Source organism: Gorilla gorilla, chromosome 11 (genome assembly GCF_029281585.2).
Source record: "Gorilla gorilla gorilla isolate KB3781 chromosome 11, NHGRI_mGorGor1-v2.1_pri, whole genome shotgun sequence".
In the NCBI taxonomy this organism is placed as follows: domain Eukaryota; kingdom Metazoa; phylum Chordata; class Mammalia; order Primates; family Hominidae; genus Gorilla; species Gorilla gorilla.
In genome coordinates, this window is record NC_073235.2 from 113,144,025 (window position 1) to 113,166,587 (window position 22,563).

A 22,563-nucleotide genomic window follows, 5' to 3' on the forward strand; every position below is an offset into this window, starting at 1 on the left:
GCACATATTGAAAACTAAACATGAGATCTTTAGATCTACAAGGGATCTAAGAGATCACCTAGTCTAGTGGTTCCTGAAGATGTCACCTCAGTTTAATTATTTTCTTAGTGGGTAGAGATTTTGAACGTGAGAGAAGTGTTGAAAGTTCTATTAAATATTAAACTGGCAATGACAGAAAAATAGATTTGGAAGGAGTAACCTGGGGCCATCTTTCAGGTCCAACTTTAATGCAATTTCCTCAGGAAGTGTTTCCTGATATCCCTGACCAGGACAAGTCCCTTTTTGAGTGTCTTAATAGAACCTTCTATTTGTTCTTTGTTATGTTTACTAGCATAATATTAATAAATTATTTGTTATTGTCCATCTTATGGACACATTCAATGTCCATACTTACCCATGAAGTATCGTGGTAAGTATGAACATGATACTTCATTACCTAATATATTCTTGACAGATTAAAAAAGGCTGAAAAATAAATGAATAAACAGAGAATTTTTTGTGGGGTAGAGGCAGTCATACAGCTTTAAAATTTGATGCAGTGGAGTGGGAGAAGGTTGCATCAGGGGCTCAGAGACTGATATTTTCCTTGTGAATTCATGACACTTAATGTTCTATTCCCTAGCATTTGAGGAACATAAGCTTGCATTTATTGGTGTTCTTAGGAATGATCAGACTCTCTGTATGAGGTTCGCAGTAACCGAATACATAGGGACATTGTTAATTTAAAATAGAAGCTGTCTCTTTAAAGTGCTTACATCCTCAACACAAGTCACCCTGTTTGTGGAGACTTGAAGTAGTACTCAATTGCTTGTTTATTGGGCATATAATTAGAACAAATGGAAGGCGATGATCTTGAGGCACATTTTATCTAGGTTGCCTTGTGATCAGATAAAACATATTTACCCCACCGCAGAAAACAGAAACTTTTTTAGTGATCCAATTGCAGTCTCTCTGATGTACCCAGAACTACTTTAGATCCCTATAAAACTTGTTTTTACACTTATACATTATTTCTTTGTGTCAACAGCACAATTAAGCTTTTTGGTAATATTTTAAGTAAAATATTATACATTTGAGAGACTATCTCCTCTCATTATGTATTGATTTAATTCATGTAGTGCTCAATCTTATTTCTTTTTGTATTGGTTAAGGTTCTTCTGGTTGAAAGTAATGGAAATCAATAAGTCAAAGAAAAGGTAATTTATTGGAAATACACCAAGGTAGCTCAAAGAAGGGCTGGATTAACCAAACAATAGTGCCTTAGGAAAAGCAGAAACAGTGCCAAGTCTGGGGATCTCAGTGGTGAACCTTGTGAACTAGGATGCCATTCCAATGGCATCTACTACGTTGTTATTCATTTAGCTCCAAGTTCATGAGTGTGGGGGAGGCAGATCTCTATTTTCCTAATTACTTCTGACTATAATAGAAAAAGATCAAGAGGATTTGAAATAGAGTACAGTTAGTACTAGGAATCAAGACAACCTGTTTTTTTTTTTTTTTTTGAGTAGCTTCCTCAGTAAAATTTGACAGGACATTGTGGCTAGCTGACTATGAGACAAGAAACAAAAGGATGAATAAAAAACGTTAACTTTTACAGCATGAGTTATTGAGAAAATAGTAGTGTCATGAGTAAGTTTGGAATGTGGAGTGGTTTTTAGGGGGAGGAGATTATTATATGTTTGGCTTTATGCGTATTTGAATGCAAGACGGTGAGATGTCCCCATTAAGATTTTTAAAGGGAGTTATAGTGAAAATAGAACTGGGAATATAAAGCTAGTGTTAGGATAATCATGAGGAAGAAATAACTCTCTCTGGAGCTAATTTTGTATGTGTTTCACTCTTCTCATTTCTTTGAACATAGGAACCAAGCCTTAATCATTTTTCAATCTCCTAAGGCTTAGCACTTAGTAGGTGGAAATAAAACATCATTTAGACATTAAATTGAGTTGACTCAGAGAGAAAAGACCAGAGAACCAAGAATAATTTCCACTTTCTCTTGGGACTTGTTCAAAATGTTGTCTTCCTTTTTAAGGCTCTGCCAGAATAAACCTATTTTAGAGTCTACCTCTTTTGATAACCAGAGAGTCAACCTGCACCATTTGTTTTCTCCAGTTAGGTTTATGCAATTTGGGAAAGGTTTTTTCATTTACCTTCTCTTGGTTGTTGGGCTCTTTGCATTACAGTTGCTTAAGCCATAACATTAGCATCTTGAGAGAAAACAATGAGGGATTCATTTCAGTCTGCATTTTCCTTTGAATCTGACAAAAAGAAGAATAAGTCTGGAAAGATAGCATCCCAGAATATTTTTGCTTACTCTTCACTACTTAATCAATACTTCCACCAGAAGTAAGACAGAATGTCTTACTTCACATTAGAAGTAGAAGCCAGGTTAGACATCCTGATAATAAATGACCTTATTGTGGAGATGGATGAGGATGGATAAAATATAGATTCTATTTGGTTTCATCTTAACTGCATTTATTCTATCCCCATTTTATTGCCCATTCATTGCTCCATATCAGTTCAATTCTATTCTATTTCGGCTTGAGATATACCCACAATATAATGCTAGTCAAAAGCATTTTCAAATCTTGTCACCAGATTAGTCTTCTCTTCTTATGCATTTCACGTTTCCTGTAGTAAATTATAGTGAATTTAAACTTGTAACTGTTTTCAACTTGTAGACCTTAAACATTTTATTAAAAGTGTAATATAATATCTTGGTAAGGGTTACCACTTTATAATTATTTCCATTGATAGGAAAGTTGATTCTGAAGGCAACTTAGTGACTTGCATAAAGGCAGGGAGTGATTTAGCTAAAAGTTGGACAAAGTGATAAAATCCATATATAAATGGCTTGTTCTATTGTTAAGTAATACAGTTTTTGATGAGTGGAGTTACTGAACTTTTCAAATAGATTAGACTCTTCTGATTTGGAAACGTATTTGTGGAAAATGCCAACAATTTCTAAATGATTTTTAAAAAATTCCATTGATTTTTAATACTTTATACTTTTTCTTCTATCCTCAACTATAAAAATAAAATTATTCACTATTTTCTATCAAATTTCCTTTCTTATGTTGCAATAATAGCCAAACTACTGAGCATTGTGTAGAATTCTGCTAACCACTTTACAAGAGAGAGATTTACATAAGATTCTTTTGGTTCTGGCTTGACGTGAGGGATTAAGTGTTTTCAACACTGTAAACTCATCCATAAAGCAATGTTGAGGTGGGTATAATTATTTTCATTCCTTAGATGAAGAAGCTGAGGCTGAGGAGGTTATTCAGTTTAACCTAAGGTGGTAGTCGTGAGTGGCAGTGATAAAGGCAGCTGTTAAACTGAGTTTAAGAAACTTACTGCAGCATCGTAAATATTGCCTCTCTTTGTGCCCCAACTTCCATTCACACTCTAGTTCCGTTATGCATGTAGCTAACAACCACCTACTTCAGGATCAACTGGAGGACTTGTTAAAAATAAAAGATGCCCACCTCTAACTGTAGCAATTTAGATCTGGCAGATCTAGTGTGGCCCAAGAATATGCATTTCTAATAATCATTCCTTGCAGTTAATTATGCACAGTAAGCTTGGACAACAATTGCCTTAGTTAATATCAGAAAAATGTTCATGAGAAAGAAAACTTTAAAAAATCTTTATTCTTAAGTATTGTTTAAATACTTTGACAAATAACTGGTAATATTGCCCTAAAAACTCTTGCCATGTCATCAGTTGAATAAAACTACAAAGTTTGAAAACTCTCCAGGATGTGACTTAACATTTCTGATCTCTAATATAGAAAAAATGATGACAGAAGGCACAACTTGTTGGCAGGTTGAGAGATCATGGCCTTGGGGCTGAAAACCCTGGGCAATCAATTTTAGCCATAGAGGGCAAAGACGGGGGAAAAAAGTACGAGCTCTGCAGAACAGATAATTCTCTGCTCAGTTTGTAATTTTGAACAGTACTCTTCTGCCAGCCTTGGCTCCTGTGGTTTCTATTTAGCATCGTGTAATGGTCTCTCAATTGTCAAGTGATTTACTAGTTATTTTAGGATTTCTGTTTCTTTGGTACTTATTATTCCATGCCTACTGAAAAACTGAACAATAAAAGTAATCAATTGGGAACATTTTAATGAGGCAATCCAACCCGAAGCTTTGCATTCAAGTGTTTGTTCAAATTTGAGGAGGTTATGCCTACCAGCTCTGTTTTACTTGGCCTACTCAATGAGAAAAGACAAAAAAGAAGAGAGAATTTCTGGTAACTTTGAGCTGCAGAAGTAAAGGTCGTTTATCGGGAGGAGTTAATAGTAGAATGCTCTTTGGACAGATGATGTGCTTAGATTATTTACAATCCACCACCAAAAAAGATTTGGAAACAAGATTATAATTTGCCGTTGATATGAGGTGAAACTTTAGCTAGATGGTAGGATCTGCTGGATGTTAAAGTTTAAGTACACATGGATAGCCAAAACCCTATTTTTTGTTTCTTTGTGTGGTACATGGTTTTCTAGACTGCATTATTCTTGTGAGGTGAACACCTTCAATACAGTTTTTTTCTATTATTTGTTGGGAAAATGTATACTTCCATGTTAAGTTAGCAGCTCAAGTTTCCCAAGTCAGCGAGAGTAAGATTTTCTGATTGGCTTACATGATGCTTTCTTCCAAGGATGTGGAGTACTGTTAACTCTGAAAATCACACAATTCTTTGGTATTCTTTTAAAGTTAGGTCTCTGATTAACACTACATTTCTGCATCATGGTTTTTTTATTTAGGAGCCCTGGGGTGAAAGCTTAAGCATTTCATTAGTGTTGACCAGATCACAAAGAACTATGAGGCATTTTAGAGAGCATTTAAATAATTTTGGAGGGTTATTAGAGAGTTCAAAACGTTAAAGTGAAGCAACAAGGTCTGTATCATTGCCAAATTTCAAGAGAAAAGGCTAATTAGTCTTTGACCGTGGAGCTATTTGGAAGGGGAATGTGTTGCTTGGAATGTATTAGATTAAAAATTATTCTGAAGAATGGAGAGAGCACCTGATAAACTACTATATGAATAGCTTTATACTTAGCAGTTCTAAATTCCAAATTACTCTTGTTTTGAAATAGTTATACTTAAATCTGAAGTAACTGCAGATTTTTCTGTTTCTCTACTGTATCCTCTTAGGACTAGGGTAATGACTAGAAAGGGAATAAGTATAGCAATAGCTAACTATGTCTTTTTTTTTAATTAAAGTTTTTTTAGGTCAAGAAAGATACCCAAATGCTTTAAATTTTCCTGTAGTGGTATATGTCCCAATGCTCAAGGTTTTGAATTGCTCTATTAAATTAAATTACTCACTAGTTTCGAAAACATTGGTTTAGAAAATAACTATTTCTAAATAAACATATGTGTTTACCAGTGAGTTTAATGCCAATAAAACAGTTCCTATTCAGGGTGCCTTATATCTGGTAAGCAGATCTACCAACTAGACAGAGGGCCAACCCACAGTCCAAATGGGAAATATTTTTTAAAGTTTTGATAGGACACAGTACTCAGTTTTAAAGATCATACTCTGATTATGATTGACCGGGTCTCCTAGGTTAAACAGGTCTTCAAGAAGGTGATCCTGCAAGAACTAATCTCAGTTATTATCAAGCTAATGTGGGTAGTGGACAACACCGTGAGAACAAGAGGCCAATTAACTTGGGAAATGTGGGGAAGAGCAACGGTGAGCGGGGAGGAAAGTCGCTTTACAGGTGTAAGATTTTCTTGGAGAGTAGTGTGACCATGAAGGACAGGGAATTGCCACCTGGTGAGGCCTATCTCTGTCTTTCCCATACTACTTCATATGGATGAGTCGTCTGGACTCAAAGAAGACCTTAATCTATGGAAATGGTTTCTGGTTTTCTGAAGGGTTAAATGTAGATACAGTAAGGGATTTGGAGAATTGAAACCCCATGAATAGAGTCTTGAGATTGCAAAAATAACAACAATAACAGCAAACAGTAGCTAATAGTTCTCTGACACTGTATGCTAGACACCATTGCATGCACTCTGCCTAGAAATCACCCATTTAATCTTCACTACAATGCTATGACATAGATAATATCATTATTCTAATTATACAGATGGAAAACTAAGATACAAAGAGGGTAATTAGGCAATTTTCCGAAGTTCACTCATTTAGCAAGTGGTAGAGCCAGAATATGAACCAGGAAGTCAGGCTCTTGAGTCTGTGTTCTCAGGTACAAGCTTCACAAAGCAGGGCATTTCCTAAGACATATTTGTACCAGTTGAAGCTGTGCATATCAAGATTCATTGGGCTGTAAACAGTGATAACATGCTTTTTATCTGACTCTGTAAAACTATAAAAACTCATATTTTCTGGAAACTAGTCACTTTCAGTATTTCCTAGTTTTGCAGTTTAGAGGCTTCTTGGATGATCCCTACAGCTGTTTCTGGAAGGGACATGAGGGATCATGCACCAGACAGTGGCCTACCAGGGGGCATTAATCAAATGATCATTCATAAACACTGTGGGAGCAAGTTCATTTCAGAGTAATCAGAAATTATCTTTTGTTCCTCCATCTCTTCAAAGGAAAGCCACTGGGAAACAGGGCAACCAATCACTAGAACTCTCTCCGCTTGGTTTAATGAGACAGTGAATCGTTGAATTAAGCCAGTGTCCTTAAGCTGCCCTTAGTTGGTTGCTCCTTGATTAGTCAAAATGTAATTTGAGTAATACAGCCATGTTGGATGTTCCTGCCACATATTCTGATGAGTTAGCACTCTGTTGCTGCTGTCACACAGCTTCTTAAAAGAAGTGTCAGGGTACCCTGTGGGGAAATAAGCAGTGTTTCGATGGCAAAGAGACTGCTCGCGAGGGGCTGCTCATGGATACACATGTTGCTTAGGCGTGCAGCCAGCCCTGCAGTGATTGATGGATGTTCTGCTCCCTTCTGGTGTATCTTCACTTGTGCTGGGAAAGGGATGAAGGGCACCTTTGAAAGAGGAGGAACCATAGTAATCATTCCATCTCTCTTCTGCTTAATGCAAACTTACTCTGGAAAGATAAATGACTATCCACTCCTGTAACAACTCCTCAAAATCATTACTATATATTGCTGTGGGCCAGATTTGTGCATTTCTAGGATTGTCCCACTGTGGCAGTTATCGGCTGCAGTATGTAGCATTGATTGCATGTTTTTGTTAACTTGAAAGTATCTTAGAAGGAATAGGCAGTAAATTTTGAAGAGGTCTCAGTGAATCTACTTGACATGGAAATATATAATTGATGAGACATTGTAATGGGTTTAAAATTTACAGTCATAACTCAGGTATACAGAAATGAAACATTTTATTTTTCTGTTACTGAACTTAACTTAGGTCAAGTCCCCATTTGTTCAGTTGGCTGAAAACAGTTACTTTTGCTGTTTCAATTTAATTTAGTCACATATAGTTTATTCAGTCAAATTCTACGTTCTCTTCCTGGCCCCTTCTTTGATTATCCTTATAGATGATCTAAGTTACTGGGTGGCTTATAGGTCATCCTGGCATGAGGGGAGGAGTGTTCTATTCTTTGGGTCTTCTTTGGTCCTTGCAGACTTTTGCTGAGACATAGCAGTTCTCTTCTAGCTTGGGGACCTCACGTATAGCATCTGGTGTACTGGGTCTGCATGGGCCTGCCTAGGCCTCTGGACTACCTGCTCAGGCTCTACACCTCATGCCCTAACTCTGGCTCTCTTTAGGCAACAGGCCCACTGAGGACTTCCCTGTCTTTCCTCAGGGGATGCTGAAGAACTCATGGCTACTTTCTGTGCAGAAAGTAGACTCTGAAACTCTAGGAGGCTTCTTAAGCTCATCTGCCTGAAACATTCCCCAGCTTTTGTGGTGGTCCTTCTGCCATGCCTGCCATGCTGCTTTGGTGCCATGCTGAGTGAGGGGTTTTCCCAAGGGCTTGTAGTGTTTTCTGGCTATGCTTTGAGAGCAGGTTAGGCACCTACCCCTGTCAGAATGATTCAGTAGGCTCAATCTCTCTTACCCGGTTCCCCTCCCAATCCCTCCACATATTAAAAGCTTTCTATCTACCTTTTCGCATTTAAAAAACCTCATGTTTCATCCCTTCTTTAAGTTTTATACTATAAATACTATGCTGAATCATTTGAGCTCTGGCTCATTGGAACCCACAAATCCCCCTTTTCACAGTAATACCAGAAAGCCTAGCATTCCAGGTTTGTCTCAGCTACTGACTTTAAAAAAGCCAGATTTGAAGACCAAAGCTGATGAATGACAATGTGATTCTCTGATATATTTACCATCTCCTCTGGAAATAAGGAATGCTGGTGTTTGTTTCAATGGGTAAGGTAGGAAACACAAGGACTCCTGGGGAAGAAAATATATCTGCTAATATTTCAAAAACATTATCCCAGCTATAGCACTTTCTCTTTTTTACTACATGTACTTAAAAAAAGTTTAGTGCCTTCTCCCTTTTTCCTTCTTTGTTTTTTTTTTTTTTTGATAATGACATTGAAACTTCCTCATTATTGGGTAAAGTTCTACGCAGCATAACTCCTGCTTTTCCAAGTCAGATTGCTGCCCACCTACAGACCATCTAAAGTAGGTGCCAACTGTGAGGGAGGTGCTATTATGATCTTCATTTCTCAGATGAGAAAACTTATTTGGAGAGATTACATCCAGATTCACTCAGCTCATAAGTGACAAAGTTGGGATTCATGGTCAGGTCTGTTGACATTATCCTGCCATTTCCAATGCAAGTCTATTTCAGACTTATCATACATGTATTAAGTTAAATCTATCCTGAATAGACTACATGGAGATTAAGTTCCTGCAAAATGACTTTATGTATACACAATTTTTAAAAACTGCATACAATTTTTAACTTGGAGAGAAAATCAGTTCTCTAGTTACTAATGACCTCAATTTTTTTTCTGGATAGTTTTAAATACATGTATTTTGATTTAAATAGTGTTTAGGTACTTTTTTTTTTTTTTTTTTTTTGAGATGGAGTCTGGCTCTGTCGCCCAGGCTGGAGTGCAGTGGCACGATCTCAGCTCACTGCAAGCTCCACCTCCCGGGTTCACGCCATTCTCCTGCCTCAGCCTCCCGAGTAGCTGGGACTACAGGGGCCCGCCACCATGTCCGGCTAATTTATTTTTGTATTTTTAGTAGAGACGACAGGGTTTCACCGTGTTAGCCAGGATGGCTACGATCTCCTAACCTCGTGATCTGCCCGCCTCGGCCTCCCAAAGTGCTGGGATTACAGGCGTGAGCCACCGCGCCTGGCAGTATTTAGGTACTTCTTTAGATATAAGCCCCATGGATTGGCAATCCAAATTGAGCTAGTAGATCTTCAAAGAACACTGGAACTACAAATACCAACTGTGGATATTTACTGTCATAAATAACACTTTTGTAGAGAACACTTTAATTTGCCTGATAGATCTTATATCCATTAAGAGAGAAATGAGAGTAAGAGAGAAAGAGCGTAAGAATAAATTATTGGCTGGAAACCTTAAAAAATTTAGATTACTTCTTAGATTAAAGTTAAATAGTACAAGATAAATAAACATGAAAAGAAAGAAGCCTATGTGGTGATTTCACTGTTTCACATGGTAGAAACATAATCAGTTGAAAGTCACTCATGAATTTATATCATATTCATGAACACACCAGAAAACCAAAAAGATATAAAGTCCACCATTCACTTCCTTAATGATACCAGATGCATTTAAATAGGAATTTCTTAAACTTTTGTACTTTGACATGCTGATAAGCTCCAGAATGATATTATATATTAGCTAAAGATGAATTATGGGTTTTGGGTTTCCATTTCCTTTAATCAACAGCATGTTCAGTTACAGCACATTGCTAAGGGTTAATTTTCAAACCAATGAGTGGTGAGAAGGGCTAGTGAAAAGAAAAGGGGAAAAACCCAACTATAATTGGTAAAACTCTTTCTATGTGAATAATATTTTTTCTTTTGCATTTGCTGTGTCTTCTGGAGGAATGACAGTTGTGTAATTCAGTCTGGTTGGAGAGACAGGCATAGGGTTAGTAAAGGATTTGTGTATGGGATGGTATACTGTAGCATGGACTGCCATCCTCCTCCAGTGGTGTGTCTGCCACACATAAATAGCATAAATAACATCTGCCAAAACAGCCCTCTGAAGTATTAAGCACTGACATACCCGAATGCTTTCTAGGTGTTACAGATGTACTGTTCAAGTGCTGTTTAATTGCAGTCTTAATCAAATATGATAGCCTGATTCCAAGGTGAATGTCTTATACCATCGATTTGTAGTAAGTCGCCACATTTCTTTGAACAGTGTGCCATTTTATATGAGAATTATAAAACAGCAATGATTATTTTAGGATCAGAGATGTTGTGATTCATCAGGTACTGTTGATGGATGATGCATTTGTGCTTAGTCTGGCCTTGCGCAGAGACTCGAGTAATTTGTTATCCTACAAGACATGTGCTGTTTCCTCTTCCATACTACTCCCCAGTACTACTAATATTTTAAGGCTAAAGAACAACACTGTATTAGATAGAACTACAGGCTATATATAATGTTAAATATATGTATTTGTATATATGTGTATATCCTCTGCTATACAGATCACGTGTCATGCTAAAACCATATAACTCTTAACTGCATTTTTCTGGTAATTAGCAATGGATTATCTTCCCAAAAAATATGGGTTCTTCAATCCTCCTGGTCTTGGGGAGCACAGAATGATTCATTATCTCTTCTACATTAGCCACTTTGTTTGTGGCAGGATTTGAAACAGGAATATAGGTTGTATAATTACTTAATGAAATTCAAAATTAATAAGATGCCATTTTCAGAGTTTTTTATGTTGTTCTAATATGTTCTTCAAGTTTTAAAAGCCATTATAAAGTTTATAAATTCCTATATTTCCTATTATAATAAAGTCTGTATCCTTATTTCTTTCAATATTTATGCAGAGACATACATAATTATAGTGCCACATTTGAAATATCCTACTTTTGTATATTACAGATTGCATGAAATAGTCCAGAATGGAGGTTCAATTGATCTTTATGAGAACTCAGGAGAACTGAATTTTGTATTAGCTAAACTTATTTAATATATTAAAATGATATACTTATACATTTTAATTTTAATCCTTTACTTCATTTTCTTTTTTAAATAGAAATTATCTTGTCTATAATAGCAATTTCTGTATTGGTGTTTTCTCAGGTAATGACATTGATCCCTATTTAATTACTATGCATAATTAAAAATCAGCCCTTTGACATCAGTGGGGATGGTAGGGCTACAGTGTACAACTTATTAACTTTCAAATTATCCAAAACATTTACTTGCATTTTGTTATAATTTCTGTATGATAAGCATATTGGAGATAAAGTAGAAAATAAATATTATATATTATCATACTTTTAGATGACCAATTTTAGCTTCATATATTTTATCGAGTTTCGGTAACATGAGCAGTGTATTGCTTTGTTCGCCATGTGAAAAAATTAAAACATTACAAATAAGTTTAAGATCTTCCTATGGGAAAAAATAATTTCCTCTATCAGAGGAAAAATTTATTACTATTATGAAATACCCCTTCAGACCTTTTTCTAGTCACTTACAGATAAAAATTGTAGTACTGGTTGGTACATAATGTGTTTTATTAATGTTTTACTGCGTATATTGTTGTATAAATTGCTTTCCTCATTCATTGGCATGCCTTAGAATTCTTTTTATTTAGGCTTCATGACTAATTTGTAGTGGAACCTCAAGAAGATCACTTATGTGCTTCACTTTCCACATATGTAAAATGGGAATAACAACAGAATCTGCCTCATAGTACTGCTGAAGGGTGACATGGGGAACACCTGTGAGGCATTCAGAACAGAGCCTGTCATACAATAAATGCCGTGTCAGTGTTTGCTCTTATTCTCCGTATACAGAGATCTGCTTTGATCTTTTCATCTGCTGCAAAATATTCCACAAATTGGCATATTGTGTTTTGTAATAATCTCTATTGATTATTTTCAAGCAAGATTTGGAATTATCCGCAGTAGTTTCAAATGTACAAAAAAGTACCTTATTTTATTTATTTTTTAAATAACTGATCTGATCTAGGAGTCTAATCTGGTAAGTTTTGTCTTGAGTCCAGTGCTGCAGTCCAATACTCCATTTAGGTAACCCTGTCCTTGCTTGGTCAATTTGTTCCACTTTTCCAAGTTTGACCTGCTTACCCTATTCCTCTTCAAGATGGCATCTGGTTGTTTAGTTTACATGATTTAGTGGTGCAGAAGGAAAGGGTAATCAGATTGATGTATCCTCTGAGTCCTCCTTGATATCTGCAGAGCAGCTGAGCTGGTCTGCTCTCTGTGCTGGTGACATCTGCTCTTTGGGGTGTTAGGGGGTCTGGTCATTTGTCCCTTGTCTGTTATGATCTACCTGCAGTGGTTTTCTACCTCGTCCCCAGGCTTCTTAATTCTTCCTGTACTCTCAGAACCTCTGTGTTGTCACAATGAGACTTGGGTTATTTTGGGTCCCCAGTTTCCAGGCCCTGAATGCCATGGGCTCTGTCTCAGGAAGACGTATCTGCTGGCCTGCTGCTGTCATTTCTACTACATTACTCCTTTACTGCCTTAAAGAGTGGTCCTGGATCAGGGGTTGAAAGTGGAAGTGGAAATAAAGGACGCTGATCTGACTTCTGTGTTTCCATTCTTCTTCCTACCACTTCACCAGATGTGAAAAATTCATGTAATCTGAATCCTCTAGGTTGAGTTATGATAAGTTAAAGCAGTTTAAGAATTTAACGAAATCCCCTCTCCCTGATTAAATCTACTTGTTAGCACTGTGTTCTTACTGCAAATCCCGTTGCCTTGCCAGAAGATAAATATTAACTTTTTCTTTCTCTTTGCCTTCCTGTTGTAATAATTCCAAACCACCCGAAAGAAATAGGTGAGTTTGTGGAGAAGGTCAGTAGAATAATTTCAAAAGGGAAAAGAACATTCATGCATTTAAATATTATTCCCACTGGTTCATTTATGCTGCAATGAATATCTATATATCTATGTATGTATCTATCATTTTGTGCACATGTTTTAGTATTTCTCTGAGTTTCATCCTGAAAAAATGTAACTGCTGTAAGGTATGCACATTTTACATTTCACTGTATAATGACAAATCATGCTACAAAGTGACTAGACCAATTTATACTCTTGCTATGAGTCACTGAGAGAATTCTTTACTAACACCAGATATTTTGCGTAACTTATTCTGTTTAAATTCTATCAACAAACCTCCATAGTAGGTGTATTCCCATTTTGTATATGAAGAAACTGAGGTTCAGAGTTAAAGCAACTTGTTCAAGGTCACACAAATGGTAAGTGGGTAATTTCGGAACCTTTTAAAATAAAACATAGAAGCCTACTATCTTATTGTTCCATTCTAGAAATATGTCTCTGTTTATTATATTGACTACTTCGTATTATTTTAAACTTTATAATATTGACTACTATTATTTTCTTCACATCCTAGTTAAGAATCTAGGATAAAATGGAAAACGATATCACGAAATGGAAAAACAATGCTATTCCTTAGTTAGCTTAGTTTAAACACCCATTTAATGGTCAAGGGCAAGTAGTTGACCTCCCATCTTTTTGACTCACAGTCATTAGTTACACAAGAAAAGCAGAACAAAACCCAGCTGGATGGAGGGGTGGATATGCAAGTAGCTTTCACACTAGGAATTGTGAAGCCTGAGGCATAGCCCCAAGACTCAGATCATCGGGAGTGCACTCTGTCCAGAGGGACAAATGTTCAGAGTCTGCATCACCTAATATTACAAGCAACTTTACTGAGACTGATAGAAGTGAATTTCTCAGGTCAGAAAACAGAAGAGCTCTTTTAGCTGAGTTGTGATATTTAAAAGTCTCTCATTTTGAATTTCTTGCCTGGCCAATCAAACTGTCCTCCCAGAACAAATTGTTGGATAATGAAATGCATATACTGTAGCTTGAGAGCGCTGTCCCATTTGCAGCACTGGCTTCAGCCTGAGGCACATCTCTGGCTGCTCCTTTCTATCTATAAGTTAAAGCAGTGGCCTCAGCAAGCAGTACACTCTGTACAGCAGCTGCAACTCGTTATCGGCTTTGTCCAGAATAACAAACAGAACAAACACATTTTGCAAGGGCTTTTACCCCTCTTATGTAGAGAAGGAGGAATTAAGCAATCAGTGAAATGCTGATTGATCAGTTGTGCTGACTAAGAGAAGTCCAAGGCCACATTAGTACTATTAAGCCCCAAAAAACAAAGCAAAAAGAAAATGTTCTTAGAACTTTATTTAAACCAGTATTTCTGTGATGTGAAGTACATTTCCCCCAAAGGGAAAAATGGGAAAATATTTGCATTTCACTTAGTGCACTTTACTCATCCAGACTGCTTTGTAATGTAATGATGGTTAAGTATTTTTACAAAGATAATTCATGTTTTTTGGCAGATTTTGGTTGATCATGGAGTACCAGGGTTGTGTGAACCAAAGGTGGGATGCAGAGCAGCTTTAGTACACCATCCCATTCCTATGCCACCCGTTTGATTTCAGTACCAACTGCTGTGGACACATCTAGAGCACTCTTTACCAGAAACTGTGCCACCTTCAAAATTCCAGCATCCTTTTCCCCTCCTCCCTTATTTTTTGATCTCATATACTCAAGTATTCCTAGTGTAACAATTCTTTGAGCATTCTTTCTTATCTAGCTTAAAATCTAGGGTCTACCGTTATAATCATTCCTTTCAAGATAACCTTAACTTCCACACCCCAATTTCTAACTGGCCTGGCAAAACTCAGACCTTTAGTGCAAAATCCTCCATCTCTATGCCTGAGCCCTTGTATTTGAGAATGGCTGAAGAAAACCATGTGCATGGACATTCTGATGTCACTATAAATTCACGGTCACGGATCTCAAATGGGAGCCCAAGACTACTGGCTTTCCTGCTGTGGTTGTCTAATGACAGCATGATCTTACTCTTCACAGATATTAGTTTAAACTATCCAACCTTCAGTTGAAAAGTCTACATCTTACTTTATTAGAAAGTAGAAACAATCAAGGGTTATGCTCCCATTTTCACACTACCAAGTAAACAAACCTTCAGTAAGAGAAGATATATTTCCTATATCTCCTCCTACCCTCCTGTTAAAAGGGTGCAAACGTCCCCCCTCCTAACAAAAACCAATCCTTCTTCATGCTCTTTAGATGCCATGTTGTCTCTCTTTCTCAAAGTCTTCATTTTTTGGTTATACTCTTTCTCTCATGCGAATTTATCTCTCTTTTTCAGGTAGAGCAGGCTCAGCAGCCTACAAACGTGTCTTGGGCACCTTTCATCAAAAAATAAAAAACATAAAAACAACAAACGAAACCCTTCTTGGCTCCACATTCTCATCCAGTTTCTATTCTTTCACTTAGCTGCTTTTCTTCTCATGTTTTGTCTATTTTTTAACATCCTAGTCACTGTCTGATCTACTTCAGTTTGACTTCTACCTCCATCACTTGAGTAAAGTCAATACATGATTTCAAGTATATTCTAGCCTTAGCCTGATCCACAGGGAAGGTTCTGGACCACAAGCAACATGGCAGAGTTGTTCACTCTTGAGGTAAAGGAGTTTGGCATCTCATGCCCCTATAATGGATTAAAGAAACACTGCTTAATCGGGGTTAGTCCCTGGGAAAGGTTTTAGGTGTGAGCAATTAGCAACCATCACCCACAGTGGCTGGGAGAGGGGGGCACTAGCCCAATAAAGAGGATATAAGTAGTGCACCCAAACAGGTCTACCACAGTTAGCTTCCTATGTGGGCTCACGTTGCATGCAGTGCATCTCTATACAGCAATTAATCTTTCTCATAATATTAATAAAATAATTTCACTTTCCATGTTAAAATCCTTCAGTGACTTCCTATTGCACTATAAATGGCAAATCAATATGTTAACATGCCCTGCCAACACCTACAGGGTCTGGGGTCTGATTGCCTTTCAGATCTCTCCTGATAATCTTCCCTGCTTGGTTCAATATCCTTCTGTTTCACCAATCAGTTCCTGGAAGATATCATCAATTTCCAGCTCAAAGCCTTCACATATGATGTTCCTTCTGGCTGGGGTGCTTTTCCTCCCACATGACCCATTTAATTAATATGTATCATTCACATCTCAGTTTCCTCGGACTGTTTTAAGCATCCAATCTAAATTTTGTTCTCCACTATTGTTTTCTAGCAAAACAGCCTACTTTATTCCTGCGGAGTTTGTAATCATATATTGTAATAAAATTTGTAATTGTATATTGTGAGATTGATTACTAAGCTGTCTTAATATACTGAAAGCTCCAATTCATTTATATTTCTTTAGCATCTCCCATGAGGTATCATGAGGTTTGGGACCATGTCGTTTCATTTCACCATTGCCTAATGGGGTATCTGGTATGTAATAAAAGATACTCAACTTGTTGAATGAATAAATAAATGCATAAATGATGAATAAATTAGATACACAAAATTAGGAGGTCAAGAAAGAATCACTTACCCCCCTCCCGCAAGTTATTCCTTAACAATTCTCCTAGGGCTATCAGCACTGGGACCTGAGAGGTTTAATCAAATTTGTGTTCCTTTGGTGCTCTCTTCTGGGGTCATAGGGCTTGATGGATATTCTCTCATTAACTCGTACACATCCCTACCATTTTTGTGGCACTGATTTGCGCAGTTTTTAGAGAAACTGGGAAATAGGAAGATTAATAGACTTGGCTGAGGATAGAATGAGGTTATGACAGAGCCAGGGATAGAGTGTGCTTCTACTTATTGACTAGCTTAGCATGCTGCACACTTGTTAGCAGTTAAAGAAAACACATTGGGAATCAGTCCATGTCAGTAGGTACGTAATCCTGGAAACTTCCTTCTGAAATGTATTACTATAAATATTCTTTCTCCGCATACAGCTCATTTGATGAGGTACATCTTTAGGCCAAGAGCTCTTCTTGATGATTAATCCTACTCAATTTTCTTATGAGAAAATGATGCACACAAAGGTTAAATAACTCAGCCACAGTAATAGAATGAATTCATGTCAAACCTCAGCTCTGAGGCTTCTAGTTGACCTGTACAAACATGTAGCTGTTTTCCATCTTCATTTCAAGAATGTTTTATATATTTAATATTAAAACTCCTAATTCTGCTTGTTGCTGAGCTTAACTCTATATAACATTTATATATGTAAATATTACTTGAAATAGTTTTAAAGCCACAAATTATTTCCAACTGGATTTAATTAGAATTTTCCTTGTACTAGTTTGAGAGGGTAGCTATTCCTTGACAGTCTTTTTCTTCAGACTGAAATATAAATGCAGATAAAATTTGGAGCAGAATTCTGCCAGTTAATTTAAACTGGGGTATGGCATTCTGAAGTATAATATAATAGGTATATAAAAATGGTTGTTATATTTAGTCTTAAAGTTTAAGATATTTAGGGAATGTATTTACTGAGGAAATATGTTGACTTTGAGAATTTCTTTATGGAGTTGAAGTGCCTAGTACATTTTTTTTTCTCCTCATACTAATTCTAACTCAGGTGTTCCAACAAGGCCTCTCATCCTATTGGTATTACAGTATGACCTGTCTCCTGAACTTTGAAGCCATTTCTTTTCTTCAGAGGAGATAAGAAAATGTGTCTTATCTTAGGTCTGGAAGAAACACGGAGCCCAGTATCAAGGTAGTGGAGTAGTTCTTTTCCCAGGCGTAGCACAGGGTTTTTCAAGCCTGAAGAAAAAGATTAATCTCCTTAAAACAAGGCTTTGTTGACTTGGGTCTGGTCATGGCAATCCTGTTTCCAGCCATCCTGTGTATAAGCTCTAACAGTCAGAAGTTTGTTTGCTTTGATTTTGATGTGGCTCATCTTTTCTTAGCTGCTCATATTCAAGATTTGGAAAAGAAGGAACGGTGGTGAGCTGAGCAATTAATTGGATTCTGATAAGGAGTTCTGGAGAAATTTTATTATTCCTGAGTTTTAAACCCTTATAACTTTAATATAACTTTGGTATGAGCCTTTACATTTTTTTCTCTGTGTTTTTGTAATTATATTGTGGCATTCTTATTGGGTGTGGTAGTAGCAATAAATTATAAATGTATGAATTTATACATTATAGATTTATAATCTCATAAGTTTTTGAGATTTTAAGACTTACTATTTTTTACATGATGCCTTATGTATTTATAGCATTTATTATTAATCTAAATTCATTTTGAGATATATTTTATCATGCTTTTATCTTTTATATGTTATTAGAAAGCACTTGGTATTTAAAAAATATATTAATGTGAGATTTCACAATTTATAACTTGTCTTTGTAGTCACATGCGTAGAGGATATTTACAGTTTTACTCAAGTTAATTTGCTCAGTGTTGATCATCAGACCTTTTAGTCAGTATTGGCTGGGAAAAAAAGTGTAATTCTTTTTGTTCTCTTGAGAAATTTTTGGATCTAAAGTGATTCCTAGGGTGTGGGTCAACTCCTATGATATGAAAGATGACATGGAGGTTTTTTATTTTGTGAAGTGCATTAATAGGTGATCACATTTCATCCTGGGAGAGCTGCTGGAGAGGAATATCGATTTAGCGTGTTATGGTTGAGTCTTTGGGGTCTTGAGCTTCTTAGATTTTTAGTTCTTTTTGTTATTCTTTATTGTTCAATCTTGAGAGTAGAAAATACACGTTTTTGTCCACTTCTAAGAATAAAACTGAAAGGCTTCTCAAGAGGGAGCTTTTGAGGGACAAGTCTGTGTTCCAGACCTATTTTTATTCTCGGATCTAGCACCATGCTTGGCATGTAAAAGGGCTTTAATAAGTATTTATAGAAGGAATTGAAGAATTAATTATTACTTATAGACTATGAGAGGTCATGGTTGTTACTCTTTCTAATTTGTCGATATTAAACAGAGACAGTGAAGATACTAATTTAGATCACACAATGTGAATGAAGCAAACAAAAGCCTAAAGCTTTAGAAAAATGAATATATTATATTTTTAACTTTGCACTGTAGTTAAGCAATGTGGAGCTATTTAATGATTTCAATCAGGAAGATATTAATGTGTGAAATAAGAGTATGTGGATAGTATATTAATTGTATGATACAAACAAGATATACATACATAAAGTTCATTAAAAGAGTATGATTTCATATGGCTTTGAAGGATTGATAGGATATAGACAAATTGATAAAATTGATCTAACCAATATTTAACTTTAGGTTTCTTCATCAGATAAAATATTGCATCATTTTATGTTGGCTAAGTGATTTGCAGTCTATTTCAATTAATTATTCTTTATAGTTTTTCTCTGTCAGTGCCATTTAATAAAGAGAAAACTTCAGCAGACAGAAGTTATATGATCTTTGGCACTATTGGCTGTGTGTTAAGCCACAGTAAGGTTCAGTTACATATTTTATTGTTTTATAATCACACATTTCTCCTTTGATTCATTTCTTATCTACACCCCTTCTTTCACATCCTAAATATTTTCTTTGGATAAATGTGTAGGGCAAGATGAAGAAAAAAAGAGAAAAAAGTAGTCAGAGATTGGGAGTACTGAAACACTTTGGACTCCAGCCAGCTGCCATCACTGAGGTGGTGAAAGAACACCGTAGTATAACTGGATGGCCCTGGTCCCTGCCAGGAGGCAGGATGGACTTTCAGTGTTGAAGAGCCATCTTGGCCTGTTACTAGCGCTGCCCCACCCCATTGTGTTTGCCTAATTGCTGAGCCAAAGAATTTACATATGTATGAGCCAAGGTCTGAAAACAGAAGTAAAAAAAATGGTGCTAAATTGACATATTTGCTATTTTATTTTTTTGGTCAGTTAATATGATAAACTTTTATTTAAATGTAAACATTATTTTAAAAAGCACTTTGTTTTAAATAACTGATTTTCATTGAAATTAATTCTGGCTTCTAAGCAGGGTTAGCTACAAAGACAATTTGTAAAAATGCAGAAAATTCAGAGTTTAACTTGGAGTTGTTTGAAGTTTATTTTCATATTTGAGTCTGATATTTCAGTTCACTGTAATATTTCAATTTATTTAAAATATTATCAAGACAAATATTGGGTTACCTTCACAATATTTTTTTCATTTTTCTTACCCTGTATATTAAAAGTGAACAAAAATGAAAGAATTATATAGTCTAGTGGATGGCAATTCTCTTGGTACAGTACTCACAGGATGATCATCAGAAGTGCTTTGATTTGCATGCAAATAGAAACTGCATTCCTAAAAGACCCTTAATTGAAGGTATTAATAATTTTCATTAGGTTTTAAGTCTTTTAACCTTATCATATGGATAGAAAAGTAAAAGATATGTTTAATAAAAGGTCTTTTACTTATTTTTATTTGTCATTTATTTAAAGGTTTATCAGTGAATCTGTTTACCTGGAAAATGTGCAATTCTATTTGCAAATTTGGAACACTACATATATTTAAGAGAATCCTTAGTTTCTGTTGGGAGTGGCAATATTTTATAACTGGGCCTTCATATTCCTATGTTACAGCCGTGGTCCCTGAAAGTCCTACAGCTATCTTTGTTTCAAGTGTGTATGTGTTATAATAAGATAAGTGTTAATTAGTTAATCAAGTACTAATTAACCTTTTTAATTTATAGAAAAACAGACATTTATGGACAAGTAAATTTTTGGGGTCAAAGTCTTTAATAATTTGAAGAATGCAGTTATTTTTAGCACAAATATTCTAATGTGAAAAGAATTTCTTTTTCTGAGTTATATATATTTATGCCATTCAGAGTCACTAATATAGTACTAATAATACTTTTTCTATTGTGTACCTTTGTTTCTCTCATTTGTCTTACATTTTATGTCTAATCATCATTTCACAAAATTTCTATCATTACTGCTTGACCTCGACTTCTAACATGGCAATTAATTTTTATACACAAATTTTTGAAATCTTGACAGAGTTTTTAACTTCCTCATACCGAGTTCTTTGCTTTTTTAGTTTACAAGATGTTCAAGAATGCTCTTTTGAAATAATCAATTACCTAATGCAAGATAAATTAGCAACAACATTACATATTTTTCTTACTACCGAGAATGATCTTGATAGGGGCAAGTATAGGTTAAAAATAAATGACATCAAAAAACAATACCAGAATAAAACATTTAATTCTTCAACACTCAAAGGCATGTCAGGTATTGAAATCCAAGTAGGCACTTTTGACTAATTGTTAGTAGTTTGTAGAATTCAAGGATTAGGGTTGGCTTCCTTTTGTCTTTCTTTCTCTTCTTCCTCCCCTTCTTCATCTCCTTCTTGTTCTTCTTTTTTTTCCCCTTTCCAGATCACTAATCTTCTCCAAAAAATTTTTAGCCTATATAAAATAAAAAAAGGTACTCCTGCCCTATGACTCAACTTACAAGTCTACAAACCTGGAGGAAGAAATAGCTCTGTGATCCATTCCTGGGAATTGCAATAAAGTTTTAGGGAAGATGGAACTTAATGTTTGTGAAAGCACGGGTCCGATTTCTGATTTCCAGGAGGGTGGAATGTATCTTCCTGAATCACATTCCGCTGAAAATAGGAGGTCATGGAAGAAATCAGGTTTAGTATAACAAATTTTCTACAAAAGGGGGTGGAGTAGGAATGTGCGTAGGTGACCTGTTCTCTACGTCATTCCAGTGTAAACTGCTGCCCCTTACACTTCACGAAGTTGGTAACTTCAAGACATGTTGCACCACATGCTTCTCTGTGATCCTCAAATATGTTTAATTTAAAGAGGGTCCAGTACTGTCCTGGCACATGATCTGGATTGCCATAGATAACCATCTACCTCACAGCTAGGGTTGCTCTTTAGAATCTTGCAAAATCATTTGTTTACTCTTGACAAAAGTTAAGAAAACAAGCCCATCAGAGTTGTTTGTTCTGTCAGCATGTTAGAAGATGGTTTTGTTGCAATGATAATCGTTGTGCAAAGAAGGCTGATGATGATTTTTTTTTACATTTTCTTAACAGTATTTGCTATTTAGAATGAATGTTGTCTAATTATTTAGCCATTTTGTTTTGTAAAATTTATGTTGTAGGCATATTTAGACCAAGTTATAAGAAAATGCTTCAGCCAAAATTAAGTGTTGAGTTTGATTTGTGTAATTGTTAGTTTCTTTACTAGTTGTTCCATCATTTACACCATTATTTCTATTTGAAATGCAGTAATTGTTCAGAACTTATATTTCTATACTGATGTCTACTAACAGCTTTAGATCGAATATTAAATAACTCAAGAATAATGAGATGATCTTGGCTTACTTAGATATTTGGTTTTTGTATCTATAGAACAAAGGAATTAGAAAATAATTTTGAAGATTTCATCCAGCTATGTAAAACTATCTAGGGAATACATTTACTAGGTTTTCAATTTTCTACAAAACATCTTTCAGCAGAAAGCAATCCTGTTTCCTGATATACAATGTCTGATACATAGAAACTACTCAATACGTAATTCCTGAATTGATTATTCTTTTAAAAATCCTAGATT

General features: G+C 35.8%; 1 protein-coding gene across 7 annotated transcripts in view; it reads left to right on the plus strand.

Annotated features, from left to right (window-relative positions):
- The window catches only part of CPS1 (carbamoyl-phosphate synthase 1), a 201,976-nt gene that overhangs the window by 50,710 nt on the left and 128,703 nt on the right, over nucleotides 1–22,563 (plus strand). The gene's annotated exons all lie outside the window — the stretch shown is intronic.